General features: G+C 34.8%; 1 protein-coding gene across 1 annotated transcript in view; it reads right to left on the minus strand.

Annotated features, from left to right (window-relative positions):
- LOC128873173 (voltage-dependent calcium channel gamma-7 subunit) overlaps positions 1-16,562 on the minus strand; it is a 51,178-nt gene extending 34,616 nt beyond the window's left edge. Inside the window, exon 1 of the mRNA XM_054116536.1 lies at positions 16,020-16,562. The gene's annotated coding sequence lies outside the window, so the exon portion shown is untranslated. The remainder of the gene's footprint in view (positions 1-16,019) is intronic.
- Between the last annotated feature and the right edge of the window lie 2,231 nt (positions 16,563-18,793).

Here is an 18,793-nt window from a genome sequence, read left to right on the forward strand (position 1 = left end):
TAAAAATTAGTAAAGGCTGATTATGATGTCTAATAATAATGAAACTTCATTACTGAATATTTATAAAAATTCATTAATAAATTAATTTAATAGCCAGAAGGATTAATCAAAGTTCATTTGGTATATGCTTCATGTATATATTAATTTAATTTTTATTAAATTGTTATCAAGAACGTGATAGGTACAAATTTAAGTAAATAAAGAAAATGGAATAGAAATCAAAGAAACGACCAAAGCGATGACAAAGAAGAATCGAAGGTATGTAAATTTGGACGAACACTTCTGATTAGATTGCGACACTTTGGCTTCAATATTCAAGTAAAACTTTGTCTCCACGACAGGAGAATCTCGTTCGATAAATTTCTGCAGGGAGATAACCTTGCGCAAGGCTATGTCTGGATGAAATAATGCGGGAATAAAAGCTAGAGTGCAAAATAATTTAAACTCAGCTGGAAGCTTCCGTTTTGCTGCCAGCATGTTCGTAGAAACATTCTTTTGCCTTGTTGGAGAAAATTGAAAATTTAGTTAACTATAGAAAACTCATGCATTTCGCTGATTCAATTTTGTAATTGTTAACTAAACATATAAGAGGGTGTATGTTAACAAAGGAATTGGAACTTCGTTGTTTCATGGGTGGACTGCATGAATTATATTTCTGAAACCCATTGTCGGTATAGAAATGTGTTAAAAAGTTAAACAATTGTTTATAACGTTAATCACCTTATCTATAAACAAAGATCGATAGATGAATGAATTTCTTCGTAAACATTCTCTCAGCCCTAAGAGCATACACGGTACGGATTTGAGAAATTGACCTACCATGCGTTACCATGCACACCGTAGTCCAATATGGACAGAGCATGTACAAAGTTTGCCTATCGATTGCGCGTGAATTATGTATCCATTTAAACCCTCCAGGATCATGCAATTAAAACCTAATTTTCCGCACTATACTTTCCAACTTCGTACCGCACGGAAAAGTTTTAGGGGTAGATGGATTTTACAGTCATTAAAAAGCGCCGGGTTTCCGAACCCGGTAAGAGTTATCTACCCCCTTTTTATTTCATAATATGCCATATGATATTTCGTATTTCGCGTTGCAGGGGCTCTTCGCGTCATATTCTCCGGACCAGCTTTTAATTAATCGGATTATAAGTAGCGTCAGCGAAATTGATTTTTGCTAAAGGAAGCTGAAAGCGCCTGTCCTTTTCCAGGTGAGAGGCCATTCACAGCCACCTCTTGCCAGTCTTTTATGGACTGTTACGTAGACTAAAAGCGGCTCAATTCTATCTACTAAACCCTTTTTGGAGATACCTACGACACCGTAACTAAGACACGTTTGCGAAAGCAAGAGAACAGAATAGTGTATCGTGAATTGTGTAGAGAATGCTCATAGAAAAAGAATCATTTGGTAATTGGAGAATCAGTATTCACTTTAATTTAATTGTACATGTATTTATTTAACGACTAAGGTTTTATATGACCCAACTTGGCACCTAAATGATTAATTTTATAGTATATCATACTTAATATATCTTGAACTTAAAAAGATATATAATTGATTGGTAATCAATAATAATAACGTATCAAGAAACCACTTTAAGATTGATAATTTTGGCCAAATAATAGGAAATAATTAGCTTAATACCTAAATGGAAAAATTGAAATTGTAAAGTAAACTGAATTTTAATGTAAACCAAATTTTATGCTGTTTTCAAATCACACGATTAAATTCTGAACTCAGTCGAGCGTAAACGAAATATGCGATCAGACGATCCGTTCTGCGCCGTAATATTTCGTTCAGGTCCATTTAATTGACAAAGATCCGCTTTAACGCCATTTTACTTCAACTTGGTCGAGTACTTTGCATTTTTCTTTTTCGTGCTTCTCCCTTTCCCTTCTAATGAAAAATATCGGGGAGTGCGGCACGTTGCCAGACCTTTACCTCATGGTAGATCGTTTCGTGCAGCTGAGCTGTAACGTGACCCTCTAATATTTTAAAGACGTTTTTCAATATCGGCAACTGAACATTGCTATGATTTTAATATTGGGATATATTGAAACCGATCAATTTCGGACATTCGTTTTTCTACGACACGATCTTAGTAAAATATTTCACTATGTTAAAGTGCAATCTCTATCTTGAAATTACGGTTCGGTAAAAGTAAAATAATAAACATCTGTAATTAGTTTCTATCATAAATATTCCATATGGAAGTAATAAATCATTCATTGTGTGTCTTGTATTTTATTTATTATTATGTATCAATTTACTAAACTTATACTTGCATAGCCAATTACAATATTTTAATCTTCCTCTTGTGTATAAATATAAATTATTTTCTTTGTAACTTTTATAGATATTGTCATGAAAAATTATTAGTCTTATTTATTATACGATACATTTAAATTCATGCCACACAATATTGGAGTAATATAGATATAAAATGTAAATATATTTACGCAACATTTATATAGATTCATATTTTCTAGAGGGCTTTTGTATTCAAGTGATATTTTTAGTCGTTGAAAGATTCTGTAGGCGACTCGACAGGCGTTGAGGTCAACCCCCGAGGGTTGGCGTCCTCGCCATTTATAATCATGTGTGACCTCGCATAGGGATTTCTATAGGAGGGAAAAGGCCGAAAATTTATCGAGATCAATGTAAGACGGGTAAACGACCCAAGTAAATTTCTCTTCGTGAAAACGTATCGAAATATTGTTTCCAACATAAACCATAATTTCTTTACGTTTGACATTTAAGAAAGATAACCAACTCAATTTTATATTACCAATTTTATAAACCAACATTTAATATTAATTTTTTGTTGCTTCCAGTCAATGTTAGACTTATAACGTGATAATATTAAAATTGATTTGAATTGAAGTCGATTTATTATTAACAAATAACATTTTATATATTATAAGGGATACGCGTTTATTTGGCTTAGTTTTGATATTTGTCATCATAATTCCAGGTACAATTACAATTACAGTTGGTTGACAAATTCAGTGTATTTATTTTACAGGATTCGATAAAGCTGATTCATTTCATAAAGTCAGCTTTATTACTGCGACATTTTTTTGGACCATTGTATCACTGTCACGACTGCGACAGCTTTGTTGCAAGATGTGTAGAGAGGGAGAGTAGGGTGTTGGGGACGAATAGCAGGGCTCGCACAAAAAAGCAATCATCCGTCTTACTATTTTTATTCTTGAAGCCACCTCGTTTTTGTTATACTTTAACCAATGCGGGATGACAGAACGTTAGCCAACGAGTCAGAAATGTAGCATGCTTCAGGAATTCCACCCCATTTAAAGCAGATAAGTAATATTTTATTCGAATAACAATATATTTTTAACAATAATAATATTTTATTGACTCTCATATTTAAATTATATTTTATAATTATCACAAAATAAATGCTCTATAAATACGACAAATATGTCGATGTAAAAGTTGAATATTCTCAATTTGTTTTGACCTCAATTTCCTCAATTTTAAATATCGTTCAAAAATATGTGTTTCGTTTTGCAGCCAGTGCTTTCAGAAGCTAAATGGAAAGAATTGTTTGTGTATGGATAGCTCGAAAAGGAACAGACACAAGGAACGAAATATAAAACCAGAATCGACATTTATTTACATTTTTTTTTCGTTTTTCATAACATTTTCCACAGTTGTATAGACGTGGATTATTTGGTGGGTCGAAACAGATCTTTCGTTCTGAAAGTTGTATTATTTGAAGTATAATTTGGTAATTTGTTATTAAAGAATTTTTAAAATTGAAAATTTTATGGTAAAAGTAAAAATATGTGAAATAAATTCCTGTACAGAGAGGATATATAAATTTCAATAAAGTTTGAAGTTGAAACTATCGCAATTGAGATTAGTTCGAGGACATAGGTTGGTACCCTGACGTAACGAAATGATGAGTAAATATTTTTATTTAAATTAGAGTTAATAGTTTATGGATGTAGGAGCACAGAATTTATTTCTATACCTAATATTTTGATCAGAATAAGTCACACCAGTGCTCCACTGAGCTCATATAGACTTCACTCTCTCTTTACTTTGTAACATGTACAATATACCAGTTTAGAAGCGACTAGCAGTACGTTGACACAAGCACAGAGTGTCTGTTGAAAGGTATACAAAAGCTCGTGCATCAGGTGCCATGCGTTTACTAGTTATAAAGCAATATTTGTCGACTGGGGTGTATCGGACGTCAGTGCAACACTCGATGCCAGGAATAGGCAAACTGCAACCTTTTGTAGCGTCCAGTGCGATCCTTTCATATATTTTGTTGCTCATGCAATTTCATTACATGTTCATTTTTAAACGACGTTCATTTATAATTAATTGAACTTCAAAAACCAAATTATAAAATTAAATGGTTACAGCTATCGATCTGTTCATTGTTACATGATTAGCATATTAACCTTCTAGACTTGTTTACAAAATATGGATAAAAATGCAAATTGCAAAATCATTTGTTCGTTATGAGTATCTGACAATAATATTTCCTAAATAAATTGATTGTGGAATGGCGTGAGGTTTTCCAATGGCAAAATAGCACTTTATTATGTACATATATACGTCATATATATATCTACGTACTACGAATAATTTAAAAAAATTCAAAACTCATTTCTTTATTTTATAGCTGTCCAACAATAATTTATGTTAAATAATTGTATCTGAAGAGGATCTAAAGTGTTTAAAAAATTCGAGACACATTTTTATTTTGCATATCTGCTAACAAATAATTTAGATTAATCGTTACTAAAGAATATCCAAAGTGAGTATCGAAGGGTTCAACAAAGTTAAACAGTTCCTTGTAATGTTAATCATTTTTTTTACAACTAAAGGTCGACAGATTGATACTGTCTTCATAAATATCAGCTCAGCCTACAGATTGCTTGACACAGAATAACAACTATTACACATTATGTCATTTCAAGCATTTTATAAGAAGTATTTCTTATAAATATACTTGTATATACTTGTTTGATTGAAGAATGGACCGAGAGTTGACAACGGTAGTGTCACTTCCAAAAGATTAAGAAGTCGGATGGTTTCGAAAACCAAATCGCCGACTTGCATCAAAGTTCGTACATATTCGTCGATGCAGAGTTCAGCAAAGGTCGTCTGTATTCAAGTAGCACGTTTGGTCGTCGAAAGGTTCTCGAGTTCGAGGCTGGTTCCTAAGGGCCAACATTCTCGGCGCTGATAATCATGCTTCTGCACGTACCGAGTTCTATGCGAAAGCAAAGAAACGGAAAACTTTTCTGAATGGACCAGCTTCAAGGACTTCCACCAAACAATGTAACAACAACTGCGAGTTCCGCGTAACTTAACGAGCGCAATTCCACACAATGAAACATTTCAAACTTTTTCATTAGAAACGTATCCCCAGAAAGTATGGGAAAGATTAAAACAATTCATCGGTTACCAGCGAGCAGACATCGTGCAATTGCAATTTGCAAGAATCAGTGCAAAAATCAGACTCAAATTTCAATTCAAAGCTTTACTGAAAGTTTCATCTACGTAATTGTTTTGGATCTTTGTGTTCTTTAATGATATTGAACAATTTCTCTCTAAATTATAAGTTCAACTAATAATATTTATTGTAATGAACTTTTATATGAAATGAAAGCATTAGATATATTTCACGCCATTTATTTCATTAACAAACAAAACCCTAAATCCTTTTGTAGAATCCTTTGGAATAGAGACGATTCACATTTCGTTAACTCCTTTGCAGAGACCTCCAATTAAAAGACTATTAATTACGCTGCCTTTGCATGGTGAGAACAGTGCAGGCATTCAATTATTTATTCATTGATTATTGCTTCTTAATTGATTCGTAACCATGGACGAAATATTCTGCTCCATAATATCTCTCATCGGATGCTTTTAGCAAGGTTCTCCTTATCTACGTTGAAAATGTAATTTCAGTTTCACCAAGCACTCCGTGCGTATGTGAAATATTCGTCATACTTGCTTGATACTGTGATATGTAATTGCCTTGTGACATGAAACTGTCTCCACGCAAATAGGAAAAGTTTTCACTAAATAACAGAGGACATAGTGGTAGATGGAATATTAAGTTGAATATTAAAAATACTGTAAAGTCACGCTTTGTTTTAGATTAAAATATATATTTAAATCTTGGAGAAACATTCTAGAATTTTTCCTATGACTGCGTGTATTAATGCAATTTATGACAAATGTAATATACAATATACAATATACAAGAATGTACAAATGCATAAATATATAAAATATAAGAAATAAAATAAATATTACAATATTTATAAAACAAGAGATATTTATTTCCTTAAAAATTCCTTGAAAATTTGATTTCTGTGGGCGCCTCTTGAAATTCTGATTGTCAGAAATACCCGGGAATATTCTGCGACTACAGAGTCCATACGAACATCCCAACAGAACTACTGTCAAAGGGTTCAAAGAACTCTACAGATTTCAATTTGCTACTAACGAATCCCATGGAACACTCTTAAAGGGACCTCACAAATCACGGGACCATACTCGAGAATAATCGCGTATGTAGTCTTTTCCACGGCGAAAAGGGAGGTCAGGAAGCTCAATGTTCCACTGGTAAGGCGACGAAGAAACAGAGAACAGTCGTGGTTCTGTTCATGGGTCATGAATTGTAAAGCGTTTCTGTTTATATTCAGACATTCGAACCGGCGTGGCCACGGCGTTTCGTGCCAGCTTCCGGAAAGCGATATAAAGAGGAAAGCGAAGCGGCGACGTTAAAAAGGATCACCGAGCCCTGCTCAAGAGGGATCTGGCATTTTAATAAATTGAAATTCAACTGCGAAACGAAGGCGGAGAGCGTTCCTTGAACTGTGGGGGTTTCAGAAATTCCTGGATATATACATTAAAATACCCTCATTCTGGTCGATTTGCTTAGAAACGAAAGGAGGGCTCGTGCGAGGGAGGTTAAGGTGTTTGGAATCCAATCCTTCTTTCAGTCGAAATCGATTGCCTCTGTACTATGTAGATACTGCGAGTCGCAGCAGTATTCATACCTTACCAGTCACCTTTCTTCAACAACTTCATTAACCCTTGACTGCGAAGGGCTTATGTGTTCCTTCTCAAAAATTAGGCTCAGACTACGAGGATCGTATATATTTGCCTAAAGAATAGATATCAGAATCCAATTACGAAAGAAAGTCATGAGCTCTGCATAAAGCGGACGAAAATTATAAATTCGTCAAATAAATTTTTGCTCAAGAATAATGCTCCTCGTGTTCGGGAATATTACTTTCTCTAAAAGCATTGCAATAACAATCTGAAACTTCGAGATTCAATTAAAATTAATATCTTCGAATTAATCCTCTTCCAATTTGGATTATTTGAAATCTATCAAGCGCAAGAAGCAACTTTTCTATTTGTTTAAAAAAGATAGATGATACCATATCAAAATCAATATTTACGAACACCAACACTAGTAAACCTACCGAGTTGTAGACAGATACATTAATCAACTCGCACTCAATCGTTCGCATACGCCAAAAGTATTCAAAATCGATTTTTTCGAAAATAAAACTAGATATGAAAAAATGTTATTGCGTATTTCCGATTCACTTCTTCACGTAAAATGTCCATATTGACAATTCTACAACTAGATGTATGAAAAAAGTTCATCGTTTACATTTCATTCATATTTTCCTGAAAACTAATAATATCGTCGCTTGTAAGTTTAGTTACCGAACACTATATTAATTGTGCAGAGTGGTGGAGAGGAATGGAGGTGCACCTCTATTTTTAATGGTTAGAAAAAATTTTCTCGTCACAGTATGCACTGATCTCTGCACCTACGTAAAGATAAAAATGAAGACATAGTTCACCATCTCGTACACGTGCATAATAAATGTAGATTGAACTAAATTAGAACTATATAAGTACCCGTGAATATTAAAAGACCTGCGATATGCAAAGTATGTCGTTGAGTTTATACATGTTGAACACGTCGTAGAATGTGAAGGCCCATAGAATGGTGTTCGTATTAAGTATCGCAGCGTGGAAAATTGTTCACGTGGAACGTTGTAGGGTGAATACTACCAGCTAAAGTAATGCTCAGCATATTTCATAGCTACCGCAACATTTATCGGGTACAAAGATTTTTTCCTGCCATTTTCGAGCTTTCCTCGCGTTATGAAATACCGTTGCAAATTTGAAAAACACAGAAACTGAGGGAGGAGTAAACAATTTTTTCCAATGAGACTTCCCAATACTTGCTATAATACCTCTAGAATTGAATACTATAATTACGAATACTTTGAAATTAAAGGGACAGAAGCACGAAATGAAAATCAGATAAGAGAAATCGTAACGCAACTTCTTTATTTGCGTGAACAGAAATTCTCTTAAGCATTAATTTAATTTTCGTATACATTCCGTCACTCGTAAAATACCCACCGGAATTAATTAATCCTGACGTTCGAGGTAAATGGTGGTATCGCAAGTTTAGACTTTCGTGAGAACCCGTCCGCAAATTCGCGTAGCGCATGAAAGGAATAATTGCGTTTCCACGTTACAATTCAGAGGGTTAACTGGTTCTTGCCGTATTATCAACAGTTAAGAAACTACAATAAGCAATTAGAAATGAAACATAAATCGCACGCAGCAGGGGACGTGTGCATTGTGTCGCTGGTTCCGCCAGAACATTTAACTTCGCGTCTGGTGAACTTAAATTAGTTTTGCGCGATATGGTTTGGCTTAACCTCGTAGAGACCAGTGGCCAAAGTAAATCAAAATAAAGGACGGTCGATTTTCTGCATTTCTCCCAGAAAACGATTTACTTTCGACGCTGCTATGGATTTGGATTAATATCTTCGAGTGTTAAAGGCTCTTTCTTCATAATATCCAGAAATAATATTATATACACAAGAGATTATTCTGGTCTTTAAATTAAGCGAACATTTAGCTGAATCAATTCTAAATAAAACCGCTACGAATATAGATGGTGGTAATTTTTTAGAGGATTTCAAAATGTTTTTAATGGAAAAGGTGATTTACGTTTATTCAAAAAGAGTTTAAAACGGAACGTACAATTATAGGAGGCAGAATGAACATTCAAGTTAAATATGATGGTATTAAGATCTGAAAACTGGAATATGAAGGAATGAAATATACCAGAAGTAAAATTAAATTCGACTAGCATTGCAGTTCTCCTCACTGGTTGTTAAAATGTCTACAGTGAACGAAAATTAAATTAAATTTTATTTCTAGAGAAAAACTAGATATAATTCGAACGTGTCTGAATAACGTTTTATCTCGTTATAATTTTTCTTTAAAATTAAAATTTAATTTAATTTCAATTCGAAAGAGAAACTAAAATTTGATATTATTTGAAAATTAATCAGGAATTGTATTAATCGCTGGGGATTGCCAAAATAAATTACCAAAAACTACATTTGATACTGGCTGCAATAGTGTTAAGAACCTTTTCAACAGATGGACTTAATGAACAACGAATTTTTGAAATTCTAATATCGAGGAAAGGTCAACAAGGATAGCAACATACTTGAAACTAACCATCACTTCTGGAATCTACGATTCTCAGTCTCTGGAAAGAAATCTAGAGGATTGACTAAGCTGGCCCATTTGTATGCGGCTAAGGGGCGGACAGACTCTCCGCATTTTTGTGAAGGAAGATTACCAAATACAAATGACCTGCAGTGCGACATTGCGTATCGAAAATCCATTAATGAATATATTGCAAGCTGGCAGGATAGTAAAAACCTCAGTTTGCGCTTGGAGCAATGGACATCAACTCGAAGAAGCGATATTTCTCTTCTAATCGCGCAAAAAATAATGACAGAGAGAAACAATCTACAGCGCACTTATTCTGGGGACGATAATACCGAGTGCATGGGCTTATTTAAATCACTTTTTTCTAAATTTTACATATGTATAGTCGAATCATCTGCTAATGGTTATTAAGAATTTACCTTGCAATCATTTTCGTAAGAGTTTTTTAAATAATTGTATAGTATCAAGGTAAGGTGTAGTTCGATTACGTTTGAGTCGATTCAAGAATTGATTTTTCTTTTTCACATTTCTTGCAATCGACCATCACGTTATTTGAAAATTATGTCAGTCAGTAGAGATGCATGTATAATAAAATAATAGAATAAAATTGCACACTTATTTATAAATGTTTGCTTACGTTTGTTAACTTGTGTTCTATTTCACGTTTGAAACTACAGTTAATGGAAAATGTTATATTTATCACATTAGATGTGTACACTACCGCTCTAATCGTTAGACACTGTCAACGAACTTTAATACTGTCGCGATAGTTCATTACTGGGTACGGTGTGCTTTTCGCGATCGTGCTAAGACCGAGAAAAAGTCGATTCTACGGGCGCCCTGATGAAAACAACGATGTTGTCCGAAAGTCTGTTATAAACCTGCACTCAACGGAGACATTACCCAGAATCCCAGACTTCTTCTGCAATTAATAGCTAGGGAAGAAGAAGCACCCAATACACCTGGGGATAAAAACAGCTTGCTCGTGTTTTTATGTCGAAGGTGTGGTTTATTAAAACAAAGAACTGGTATGAAACTATATATTTCATTATTAATTCTTCTAGTATCGTCACCTTAAATAAATATATATTATCTAAAAATGTATTTTTCAATATTTCCGAATTAACGCAAGATTTATTTTAGCTTCGCGTATCTCTATTTAAAACTTTTACTTTTATTTTCATAGTAACTAGAAACCATGTATATTTTTCATTCTAATTAAAATTAATATTTAAAGCACATTCTATTTTTGTTTACTGAATGTCTTATTTTATTAAAAATGTTCCAGGCTTCGTTTCTATTTTAATGATCGTTAAGAGCCAGCCGTTGATGCAACTTTAAAAAAAAATTTACTATTTTTGTACACAGGGATACTTTCATGCAATATCCAATTTCTCCAAATGTTTACATAATTATTTTAGAGAGAGAGAGAGTGAGAGTTAATGGATAATACAGGAATAATTCTTTTCTATACCCAATTGCGATATCACAGCTCTAAGAAGTCGTAATTACGTTTCTACTGATCAAAGAGCTCGCAGTGTTTAAGGTGGAAATTTCTCAAAGCGACCTACACGCTGATTTTACGCCTATAAATAATACTGTTGATTACAAGATAGGGTGGAGTTACCGGGAACTTCTTACGGTGAGGGGAATGTGATATGCATAAACCTGCCTTTGAATTCACAAGATTCGGATAATCCTGTTTGCTTTGGTGTTCTATATCCTTCAATGGAAACGCCACGAGCCCACGTTGGATGAAATTGTGAGAGACGTCTTCTCAATTCTCGCTACATTCGATTCCTTCCTGTCATTTCCCTGCCGTATCAATCACGAGATAACAAGTCATGAATGTGTGCAGGAGTCAGTATCTCGATTCTGTTTTTACTAATTCTGTCTCTCTCGTTGGAATTATTTTTGAGAAATGAATTCAATAAAAATTGCAGAAATGGTATATTGCAGATGTAATGCCGGAAAAAATGATCTAGAATTTATAGAACAATCAGGAAAACATTTCTTTGTAACGTCTTTTCATTTCTTACCCTATCAGGTTGTTAAAGTTTATAATACACACATGATGTTTGTTTTCGTAAATGTTTTAGTAAATGTACTTGTCATTAGAAATAAGGTATATAAGTGTACAGGTAATCTCCTTTGTACAACAAATTTTATTTTGTATATGTTTGTTTATTACAAATTTTTTAACAAAATTGACGATTTTCTCGTGAACTTTTATAGTCGATAGTAAGACAGCTCTATCTATAAGATAATGGATAATACTTATCTCATGCTGTGATGGATTATCTAAATGTAAATTGATGTATCTATTCGCACAGGTAAAGTGTTATCAATCTAATCATCCGAAATAATCGTGAAGCATAAATATTATCCTATCCTTATAAAGACCTTTTAGTGAATTAATTATTTCATTTCTCTACTTCCTTGTGTTATTTCACGACACCTTTTTTGGGGTGTTCAATCAGACACCTCGGCAAGAACAATTCTGCAATCCCACAACTGTCACCAGCGGTTACACCAAACGACAAAAAGGAAATGAATTTTATTTACGGCTGCAGTCCTAATTTTGGGGGAACAAATAACTTTCTGACGGCAAATGGAATAATGAGAGCCGCGGTTCGCCATTTACCCGGACTAAAAGCGCAGCAGACTTTCTGGTTGTCATTTGTACCCACCCGCATATATGTATGTATATGGGCACACGTGTGCGATACGTTTCAGTGTAAAAGTACATGTATATGAAATTTGGCGACTCGTGTTAACGTTTCAAACTGATATTACGTTAGGTTGCAATCTGCAGACACAGATACATGAAGTAATTTTCTTCTTTTTATTCCGTTTGTTAAGTTAATACAAAGCGTTGCACTCTCTTATTTTGGATCCATTTATTTTTCATTTAATATCTTCATTTTTATTTTCATCCCAATTAGAAACTAATGCAAAATTTAACAAAATTAAAAAGTCATAAAAATTCTGTATCAATTAATTTCATATACTTTTGTATTAGATTCTAATCTAAGTTCTTTCTTCAAGTATATACTATGTTTTTACTGAATGGTTTATTTTATTAAAAATTTTCCAGACTCAATTTCTATTGTGATTTAATATCTTACGAAAAGAATAGGGCATGGGAGATTTAATCAAACACATTCTCGTTTCACTTCTACTTCGCATTTCTACTCATTCGTCGTTTACGCTGACATTCATTAATGTTAATTAAACTTGTGCTCCATTGGGTTTTACTTTGCCTTCAGTCATAGGTTTTAAATCGATTGCTTCGCTTTTTTTCACGGTGAAACATTTAAATTTTATTTCTCGGAATCGAGATGTCATTTTGATCGCTGTGAAAGTTTTTACACAAATTAAAAAAATCACAAACCCTTTTTATCGCTATAGCGAGTAGTTCTTGCGCACTGCAGTGGCAATTAAACGTCTCCGAAGTGCGCAAAGTGTGGAAACGAAATGGAAGTCGTTATTGCCAATAAATTTGCCGGACAAAATGTAAATGATCGTACACATAGATAAGAAATAATTTATTTCTCAGTGAAATAAATTTACGAATTCTCTGAAATTTATGAGTTTCAATTTCGTTACACAAACATAATAGCGATTATTAAAGATATCTTGATGGTCAGAGTGAAACAATATAATCTTATTTACATATAGAAATTTTATGCGATTCACTCACTCAGTTTCATCACTCTTATTTAATGTTTCTTTCTTAACACTTTTATTGCTAAATAGTTTTAGTAGTAAAATCACATAACATATTTAATCCGTATGAATTCGTGTGTTGCAAATTCTATTTTTTCGTCGATAATTAATGACCAAACATTTATAAATACTTAATATAAACATTTTGTATCAATGCACGTCTTGCAAGAACTATTCTTTCGTTGTTACGAAAATAAAAAATAAAAGCGGAACGATATTCACAATGGAACATTTTATGCATTTCGAAAAAAAAAAAACGCACTGCAGTGCCCTAGAAACACACAATCGTCTAATGAGAAGATTCCAACAAAAAAAGTTATAATAACGAGCGCAGTGAAGCAAAATGGGAATTTTACAATTTCAAAGGTACGATTGCGAATGACATATATGTAAAGTACGCTCTTCAAATTTCGTACTTTTCAAATAAATGACGTGTATCCTGCTAGCTGGGCCAATTGTGCCATGATGTCACGATACACAAATTAGAGCTACACATATAAACGTTCTATTTACCACGACTTGTGTCAAATTTATTCCTATCATATTTCAATACTTTAACATAGCGATCGACCGAATCAAGAACTTATTGGCTATGTGTGTTAACAGCACATTTAACTTTAGGAAAGTTACGAAATAACGACTATATAACTTCCAAGAAACAAAGGGCACAATTAAAACCAAATATTAAAGCATTCTGAAATTCTAAATAGGGATAAAAATTTCTTAAAGCTTTTCAATTCAAAGTAAATGAATTTTGAAACGGTGTATTCGCTCATTTTATTCATTATATTTCTGTGAATTTATATCGCGTATAGAACTTTAATGATCTTTCTTCTACTTGTAAATATCCAACGAACATTGTTTTCGTTGCTGCTGCAGTTTAATCTTACTCTCTACCCATTCATACCAGCTTGAATCAAGTGGAGAACTATAGTACAATAAAAATCAATTTTCCTATAAACATTCCTTTTGTTCTCTGTGTAAATGCAGTTGATATTTATTATTTACAAGAGAAAACAGAAACACTCTTTTTGCTTCTGTAACTCAAATGAAGTGCAGGTTCAATTGCTCTATGTATTTACTAATAATTCCCTACGGGTTATATGGCTTCCGTTTCTCGGTATCAATTACCGATTGTTTACTGTTTTGTTTGTAATATTATCGGCCAAAATTCACTTATACATGTATTTTTCTGCTATTGCATAATCAAATGTTCCATAAGGCACATTTGATCAATTATATAAATAATCATATACATAACCAATGTCTCAATCTGATGGTCCTTACAATTCATATGTGTATACGCAGTCCGACAGTCAACAATTATTAAGTTATTAATAGTTATTAGAAATTACTTCTTTGTCTTCATGTGTATTCATTTAAAACATTAGTTTGTAGTAAATGGTAAGTTCACCTTAGAAATGTACAGAATTAATTTTTACACCTGATACAATATTTTTAATCGCTAAAATTGTTGTCAATTTTACGCTATGGAGCGTACTTTTGAATTAAAATTATCTGTTATTATAATGTTAATACTATTAGCATGTAAACAGTCTAGTGTTAAGAGAAATTTATATTATATTTATGTAATCAAACTATATTTTTTTGTTAGGAAAATTGATCATAATAAGAAATATATATAATGGAATGTATACGAGTAACATTTTCCAGCTGCGCGTGATTTTAAAACAATATATCAGCAAATTGTGACGAAAGCTTCATCGCATTTTCAGAATGTTTCAATTTATTCTCGATACGTCATTCGTCGAATTGTGTATTTCATACATTCGAACATTGCATGTTTATTGCTTAAACGAATAATCATCCTCTCACTGTTCCGTTGAAAATCGAGTTTCGAAAATTGATTCCAGAACCAACGTCGCGGAATACAGAAGTTCCTTCCTATTCCAGAGAAGCGTAGAAAAGAAGGATACGGAAAAAGAAAGAGGAAACCACCTGTGAGTGGCATCGCAAACCAAACTTCAACAATTGCCAAGTTTTGAACGTCTGTAACGTTCCGATAATACCAAGCGGAATGCCTCGACGAAAATCCATTTGCAGTATATCACGGGGGCTCACATATCACGCTAAAATTATCGACACGACCGGCTTGATTTAGCGCACCTTAACGGCAACCGGTAGCGAAAAGTTGCCCGTTGAAAATTCACAGTGAAAGCGTACGCGCGAATAAGTAATGCCAAAGGGTAAAGAATTAAAGGCAAGCGCTCTCAACAAATTCGCTTAATATAAGTTTCCGGCAGGTGTTCGGGTAAAAGCATGATAAAGAAAAGAAAGAAAAACGAATAAAAAAACCGGAAAGACAAAAAATTAAAAATCCACTTTAGCACCCATTCGCGACGCTAAAGTCCTCTCCGGAGCGTTTAAGCACAAAGCCGTATTTATACAGCCGTTCGTTGGAACAGTGCGCGGTGGTTAAAAAGTCCAGTAAGAAAACAAACCGCAAAAAAAAAAAAGAAAAAGAAAAACAAGTGGAAAAAGTGCATCGTTAAGCGTCGAACGACGTAGCTCTAACCCTTTCCGGTTGACAAGATACACACGGTATCCGGATTCAAAGATACCGTGCCAACGAGGATTCGAGGGTAGAGAACTCGAACGGGATAAACAAGACGGGACGAGAAAAGATCAACACGAGGCAATCGAGGATCGAAGCTTCCACCTCTGTTAGTTGGTAATAAAAAGCAGTGTTCTTTACACATACCTGAAGTTGCCGTCGACGGGTCCCTAAGCCGTCCCTACGTTCTCGATTCCTTCCCCAGGAAACAGTCTCTTCACCTACGATCATCCCTTTTCTCTCACCTCTTCGCTCTCAGCACCCTCCACGATCACTTACTGCAGCAGAGTCCACACGGCGCTGCGACACTCGCAGTACCGCGCTTCCTCGATCGTTAACGCGAACTCGCGTACCGAGAAGCAACACTGAAAGCTCCGCCGCGAAGAAAACGGGGTGCACAACCCCCCCACCCGGCGACTGGCAGTCCTGCCAGCGCTTTTAAAGGATCGAGGAAAGAGTGTCGGGTCCGTTTCACCGGAGGAACGAACGTACCTGCCTGGAGGGAGCTACGAATTCGACTACCGGTCGACGGTCGACGCCCGTCGGCCGCGCAGCACCCTCTCGAAAGCGCGGTGAGACGCGCGCGCAGTCACGCGGGAGAAACGCACCGATATCGGGAGAAAGAGGCGAGGGAGATAAGGGAACCTCTGGAGCACGATGGGATAGTGAAACGGGGTTACTTTTGCACCTGTGGGGGTAGTATTCTCGTATCAAAACTTGGACGAGATTAATCCTTTACAGTCAAAACAAAACTGAACTACCTACGGGAATAACAATCTTCACATGTGAATATTGAGTATGCAATTTTACAGGCTATAAAATACATAAAAGCAACAGTAAATAATCAGTTTGTAATGCTTTCTGATTCAAAAACTGTACTATTAACAATAGAAATCAAGATATACATGCTCAATTAATAACCATACCTACTGAAAAAAATATTGAACCTGGCTTCGTTTGGATACCATCGCATATTGGAATAACTGGTAATGAAACCGCGAACAACCGCGCATTGAGCTGCCACGCGCACTGAATGAAATGAAAAATCTTATTGGAAAGGTCCCCAATGAAAGGTGGAACAAGCAATGGACCAGTATGATTACAACGAAACTGTATCGAATACGTAAGTCAACAGGAGAAACTATTTCATTACCTTCAACATGATACTTCGAACCACATTATCAAGATTAAGGATTGGACACACTTACCTGACACATAAATGTTTAATTGGAAAATTGAAACCACCAAAATGCAACCATTGCAACAGGACTTTCACTGTGTAACATTTAATTGAGGAATGTAAGGCACTGGAGGAAGACAGAAGCAAACTCTACAATTAGTGACAAAACCGTAGCATTCTTCATAATTTTGAAAATAGTTAAAGAGATACGCGTAGGTACAAGAATAGTATCATTCTACATGATGAAAATACGGAACTACTGTAGCGAATCGATTTCCATTAATGGAATTGTATCTCCGAAACACAAATAACAGAAAAAATCTTTAAAGTACGTATGAAGACAGGTTAGTTTGTATATATTGAGTATGTTTGCATTACAAGGTAAATATGATAAGATTAACAACACTTGTTGCTACACAGTATACTTTCATCGTAGAAAATGAGCTAAAATAGTAGATAATTCCAGGTCGGTGTCTGACATTAATTAAAGCGAATCTTCAAACATAAGCCATAGAGTAAATCTCAGGAGAATGATGAACCTGAACTGAGAAATAAGCAAGTCAGAAGATATGTAAGCGAGTCATTAATTATCCGTAACGTATTAGATCATCCTATAAGTTTGCGCCAGGGATCGTGCTTAAATTTAATACAAAATTTCATAAATTTTATGACAACGAAAAAATTGAGATAGGCATGTCGAAATAATTATTTTGAACGGCTCTATACATTTACAGATGCCCTTCAGGCCAACTCGAAGCACATAGTTTCAAGATAAACACTTTTAACGTTTCTTTAACGTGAACCAAAAATATCAAGAAAAAAACCTTAAGACAGAAACTTATAAATTGAAAAATTGGTTTGATTTAGAGATATTATTGTGGTGTTTTCCACTCCTCGATAAAGAGAAAGTATACTCCATATTTTTGAATTAATTTTATATTCTACAACGTGCATTTGACTAAAAAATCGAAAAATAGAGTCATGACATTCACGAAGTGAATAATCATTCGTTTCATGATTTTATTCCAGGAGTCCTTAAATACCCTTTCCAAACAAATGTTGAGGAGAGTGACGCGCATCTGAAGCAATCAAACTACAAATAAAAATGATCGCGACACAGATATTCGCATCGGAAGCATAGGATTTGCGAAAGTTCTTCCACTTCGAATAATGTTTTTCAGTCGTACGCCAGGTGACCTCTTAGGGACAATATTGGTTATCTCTTTGATAGCAAATGCAACGTCTTATATCAGGAGAATGAAACACAAGGGATAGGGGAATCCATAGAGTACGCCGGTATGTACCTTTTGCTGCGCGAACAATGCCAGGGAATGAAAGAGCAAACACTTGTTTGTGCACGGTCATGAAGACCATCGTCTGGATGTGGCGGAAACGGTGAAGTTGAAGCCATAAAGTAAGCAACGTTGAAAGAGCCCAAGAGTCGGAAATCATTCCTGTATTCGCGCTTGCATCAGTTTTATGAAGACGCGTGGCTCCGGGACGGTTATGACCGGTGTACGTGGTCGCGCGATATTTCAAGAACAAAAAAACAAAAGTGTGCCAAAGTTTCGCGAAGCAAAAGTTCGAGGAACACACAGGTTCGCGCGTGCACGTTCGCTTTGACGATAAGCGAGAAAAAGGGGATATTCAGGAAGCAGGGCGTGTTAAAGAGAAAGATGAAAGGGTGACAAAATACGTCCTAAAAGTCGAGTCGGTGGGAGCGTTACAGAGTCGGGAAAGA

Source organism: Hylaeus volcanicus, chromosome 3, assembly GCF_026283585.1.
Source record: "Hylaeus volcanicus isolate JK05 chromosome 3, UHH_iyHylVolc1.0_haploid, whole genome shotgun sequence".
In the NCBI taxonomy this organism is placed as follows: Eukaryota; Metazoa; Arthropoda; class Insecta; order Hymenoptera; family Colletidae; genus Hylaeus; species Hylaeus volcanicus.